This window comes from Triticum dicoccoides, chromosome 6A (assembly GCF_002162155.2).
Source record: "Triticum dicoccoides isolate Atlit2015 ecotype Zavitan chromosome 6A, WEW_v2.0, whole genome shotgun sequence".
NCBI lineage: Eukaryota > Viridiplantae > Streptophyta > Magnoliopsida > Poales > Poaceae > Triticum > Triticum dicoccoides.
Genome location: NC_041390.1, coordinates 581,083,555 through 581,089,554, shown reverse-complemented (window position 1 = coordinate 581,089,554; position 6,000 = coordinate 581,083,555).

The window sequence follows — 6,000 nt, the reverse complement described above, 5'->3', positions numbered from 1 at the left end:
TTACGGGTCGAACCGCCGTCCTATAGAACTTGCCTTTTAGCTTTTGTGGCACTCTCTTGTCACAGAGAATGCCAGAAGCTTGGCACCACTTCATCCATCCGGCTTTGATTCGATGGTTCATATCTTCATCAATACCCTCATCCTCCTGCAGCATTGACCCCAAATACCGAAAGGTGTCCTTCTGAGGTACCACCTGGCCATCAAGGCTAACCTCCTCCTCACACCTAGTAGTACTAAAACCACACATCATGTACTCGGTTTTAGTTCTACTAAGCCTAAACCCTTTCGATTTTAAGGTTTTTCTCCATAACTCTAACTTCCTATTTACCCCCGTCCGACTATCATCAACTAGCACCACATCATCCGCAAAGAGCATACACCATGGGATATCTCCTTGTATATCCCTTGTGACCTCATCCATCACCAATGCAAAAAGATAAGGGCTCAAAGCTGGCCCCTGATGCAGTCCTATCTTAATTGGGAAGTCATCAGTGTCGACATCACTTGTTCGAACACTTGTCACAATATTATCGTACATGTCCTTGATGAGGGTAATGTACTTTGCTGGGACTTTGTGTTTCTCCAAGGCCCACCACATGACATTCCGCGGTATCTTATCATAGGCCTTCTCCAAGTCAATGAACACCATATGCAAGTCCTTCTTTTGCTCCCTATATCTCTCCATAAGTTGTCGTACCAAGAAAATGGCTTCCATGGTCGACCTCCCAGGCATGAAACTAAACTGATTTTTGGTCACGCTTGTCATTCTTCTTAAGCGGTGCTCAATGACTCTCTCCCATAGCTTCATTGTATGGCTCATCAGCTTAATTGCACGGTAATTAGTACAACTCTGAACATCCCCCTTGTTCTTGAAGATTGGTACTAATATACTCCGTCTCCATTCTTCTGGCATCTTGTTTGCCCGAAAAATGAGGTTGAAAAGCTTTGTTAGCCATACTATCGCTATGTCCCCGAGACCTTTCCACACCTCAATGGAGATACAATCAGGGCCCATCGCCTTGCCTCCTTTCATCCTTTTTAAAGCCTCCTTGACCTCAGACTCCTGAATTCGCCGCACAAAACGCATGCTGGTCTCATCAAAGGAGTCGTCCAATTCAATGGTAGAACTCTCATTCTCCCCATTGAACAGCTTGTCGAAGTACTCCCGCCATCTATGCTTAATCTCCTCGTCCTTCACCAAGAGTTGGCCTGCTCCGTCCTTGATGCATTTGACTTGGTCAATATCCCTCGTCTTCCTCTCTCGGATCTTGGTCATCTTATAGATGTCCCTTTCACCTTCCTTCGTGCCTAACCGTTGGTAGAGGTCCTCATATGCCCGACCCCTTGCTTCACCAACAGCTCGCTTTGCGGCCTTCTTCGCCATCTTGTACTTCTCTATGTTGTCTGCACTCCTATCCTGGTATAGGCGTTTGAAGCAATCTTTCTTCTCTTTAATCGCCTTCTGGACATCATCGTTCCACCACCAGGTATCCTTATCTTCGCTTCTCCTTCCCCTGGACACTCCAAGCTCCTCCGAGGCCACCTTACGAATGCAAGTCGCCATTTTCGTCCACACATTGTTCGCATCTCCTCCTTCCTCCCAAGGGCCCTCTTTAATGACCCTCTCCTTGAACGCTAGAGCTACCTCCCCCTTGAGCTTCCACCACTTCGTTCTAGAATGTATGAAGATTTTTTTTCTGTGGTTATACGTGCGTTGCACATGCATATTTACTAGTATCCATTTAAACGGCAAGTAATTCTGGACGAAAGAAGTATAAAAAAATTGAGTGGTAAAAATTGATGCCACAGGTGCCTTGCATCACAGGGCGACACGTACATACGTACAACATCCTTCTCATACACACTGGCCGATTGTATATATTTCGACCCCGAAATTGAAGTATATTTGCACAGCGAAGTACACGAGCTAGAGTCCACACGCGTCATTGTCGTACGTACACACATCAGATGCATGCCGGCAGCTATTCGAAGATGCAGTGGTGGAAACGAAATGCTATCAGCAAAACAACAGTAGGTGGTAAAAAAATTGCTACAGTGTGCATCACAGCGCGACACGTACGTACAAACATCCTTGTCATGCGCACTGGCCGGGAAAACTGTATGCCGGCAAGAAAATTGCAGCACATACACTCTTGCAGCGAAGCACGCGAGCTAGAGTCCACATGCGTCATTGTCGTTACGTACACACGTCGGATGCCGGCCAGCGGCCAGCTGCATTCCGGATCATTTTTTCCTACAGCTAGCGGGCTAGTCGCATTCACCTTTAACCCAAGCCAGCACACAATACCCAACTCGCCGGAGCAATGAGCAATCTCACCATCAACGTCACCGGCCGCGCAAACCACGCAGATCCGTTTCACCGCGCCGCGTTGCTCCGGCTAGATCAAACCGTCGGACCCTTCCGTTTATCAGTCTCTCCTATAATTGTCTGTTTTAATATGCCCTTGCCATCCACTGCTAACTAATGCGGCCGGCCTCTTCGATCGAGTTGTATGCTTGTGGCTCAAGTAAACAAGCTGTACTAGTGGTGTTAAGTTTATTTTGATTTGCGACTTTGTTTACTACTTCCTTCGTCCCAAAGTGTAAGATGTTCTCTAACACTTTTTAAAATGTAAAACGTTTTTTGATAATTACCATAGTGTTAAAAACGTTTTATATTTTGGAACGGATGGAGTAGTTCGTTCATAATTGATTGTTTGACGCTGCGAGAAAGAACAGTGGCAGTCGCGCCTTGTGTTTACCTCGATCGATCGATCGGTTGCCTGGCAAATTAAAAGACGTGTACATGTGAATGAATTGGTCGCTTCTCGTCTCGTCTCGGTAGTTAATTAGAAGGGTCCTATGACTTGTTTGTTTCGAGGGAACAACTAGTAGTACTACGACGCGGTAGAACATACCAAATCGATCGGGCGATGAAAAGTTGCATGACCCGAAAAGGCAAATCTTTGCGTGCGCACTGGATCTAAATTTCGAAGGTGCTACTAGAACAGTTGCTGCTAGAACAGAGAAAGACCAATCGAAAGACACATTCAAATCTTTGACAAGTCCGGCCGGACATGCAATTGAGCTTTATCTAGCACTCTAAGTAATCATAGATATGTTTTGCTTACTCAGTTTCATGGAAATGATCGCATTCGGGCCGGGGTAAAAGCTCTTTTTTCTTCAAAAAATGCAAAAAGCAAAATTAATCTGACCAAGAGAGAGCAGCTAGCTGCCTTTTCTTGGGAGTCAATCAATGGACGGACGGTTCCCTTCCCTTTGGGATGTACTTTACGTCACGCACGCGTATTGCATTTGCATGCATAGTGCCACGTCGTCGCCGCATGCATGCATGCATATTGCTTGCCGCGTACGTGCTCTGCTGGAGCAGGAGAGTCCTACCCAAACGTGCGTAAATCCATCTGCTTTCGGGCAACGAGACCGTTGATCTCCGACAACAAGCACGCATAGTCCGGTCGAACGAGGCAACGAAGGTTCTGCGCTTTCGCCCGGCCTTCCGCAGCAATATAATGTACCGCCCTTTGACAAAATGACGTGTGTGCTTAAGTTAATAATTTGTCAAGCCCGGGTTTCGTCTACACTGGTAGTACTAGCTAGCAGGAGCTACCATCTGATCGACTGATCGGGCTGTACATACATGTGCTTAATTCATTGCAGTCCAAGGGAAAGGAAGGAATAAGGATCATGCTGCAAAGTTAATCAACTGCCAGGTCCACACACACGCACCACACGATAACATTTTCTTTCCTTACGATCTCAAAAAAAAAAAGGTCAGGTTCCACTATCAGAACACAACAGAAGAGAAAGCATAAAAAAGGCATCGTGGTGGAAAACGATAGAAGAGCTAGTAGCGAGCTAAAGCCGCCGCCTCCTACTACTAAAGCTAATCAGCTGGGCCTAGGAAAGCAAAGTTTGAACAGAACCATACATACTACTTTCTCCGACTCAAAAATAAGTATCTCGATTTTAGGGTCATGCTATTCGTCACCTCTCTATTTTAACATCAATGCACCGTATTTTTACGTTTCGTAAATTATGTCTTATTTCATACATAAAAAGAGAACGTAAGAAAATATATACTCGCCGTAAAAAATATGTTATGTTACGTAAAATTATGAATATAAAAACATAGTGTAAAACATACATAAAATGTGATTTTTTTGGTCTTATAACCTACATTTTTTGTTTTTTATACAAAATTTTACATATTGAATCAATATGCATGTAACTATTTATATTCTAAACATAATTTATTTAGAAAGCGATCGTAAGATTACCTTGGGTGAAGAATAACTTATTTTGCACCCTGGTTGATAAATAGTAACACTACTCGATTTTAATACAATTTTAATGCTTTTCTCCATAAAAATGATCCAGATCTATTATCAAAGTTCACTGGAAGTACAAAGCATCTCAAACATAATAAAATTTACATGGAGATTCCGAGACCATCGAACGACCACCGGTGCCGTCAGAATAAGCCGCCGACACGCCGTTGTCGCCGCTCCCATACTGGAGCCGGCTTGACCTTGTCGATGATAGTCGGAAAGTCTTCGTGCGCGTGCCCTAAAGACCAGCGCCCTGGAGCCGCAGTCGTCGTCGTTGAACCCCTGAATACATCTGACACACCTGACACCAAAGTTCGACACATGATGAGAAACCCTAACCTCACCGTCACAAGGAAGCGACAGGAATCTACGTCAGAGCTCCGTCAACTACTTCCAGATGGACGAATTCGAGAAGGATTGGAGCCCAAAAGGCAAACTCGAAGAAAAAGCGCTGCCATCCGCTCGAGCGTTGCACCTGTGAGGATAAAAAAATTCTAACCTAAACTACTAACTGGAACGGAGGCATTGGGATTCCTCTCCCCGTCACCGCCCGCCGGAACGACAGGCAGAGGGGGGGGGAGGGGGGGCAAATCCACAGGCTCACCGGCGAAGCTTGGAGGAAAAAGTTTACCCTGACCATCAAGGGATAGAGGAGGGAGAGAGAAACCCTAGATGGGTTCTTAACAGCCAAGTGATGACATGATCAGGGGAGTGTCAGTACAACTTTAATACCTAATTAAGTCCCATTCCGCTCTTTATGTTGTCAAAATCCCGGTAGTCGTTGAGAATTAATTAAGAACATAAACGTTCCTACGTACGTACGCGGGCGCGAACTGGTCTTGTCAGCCATAGAAGCCTCTTGAGAATGGTGGGTGGGTGCGTCGCCATCTTACCATGGCCATGAGACGACGACGCAGAGCTAGCTAGCAATATTTTGTAGCCGGCCAAACGCTCCCTTTACAAAAGCGAGAGGCACCCGCGAGAGTTCCCACCCGCACCCTGACGGCGACACGTAACTACGCGGCCATTTTCTTCCATCATCATCATCAAAGTACTCGTATTAAACTGTTAATTTCTCCGTCTCAAATGCAGCTATAGCCTAAAGGTGGCCCTTCCTCAACGGCTCCGTTGAACTGACGTTATCAGTTACCTCAGCAGCCATCCGAAGTTGCAGTGGTGAAAAAGAAGCGTATGCTATCAGCAAAACAACAGGAGTAGCAGGTGGTAAAAATGGCTACAGTGTGCATCACAGCGCGACACGTACGTACGTACATCCTTGTCATACGCACTGACCGATTGTACATATTTCGACCACGAAACTGCACTATACTTGCACAGCCAAGAAGTACACGAGCTAGAGTCCACACGCGTCCTTGTCATACGTACACACGTCAGACGCCGGCCAGCGGCCAGCTGCGTTCCGGATCATTTTTCCCTACAGCTAGCGATCGAGCTAGTCGCATTCACCTCTAACCCAAGCCAGCACACAATGCCCAACTCGCCGGAGCAATCTCACCATCAACGTTACCGGCCGCGCAACCCACGCAGATTCGATTTACCGCGCCGCGTTGCTCCGGCCAGGTCAAACCGTCGGACCCTTCCGTTTACACCCGCGCCTGGGCTACCCCTCCCCCCGTGACCACGACCCGAT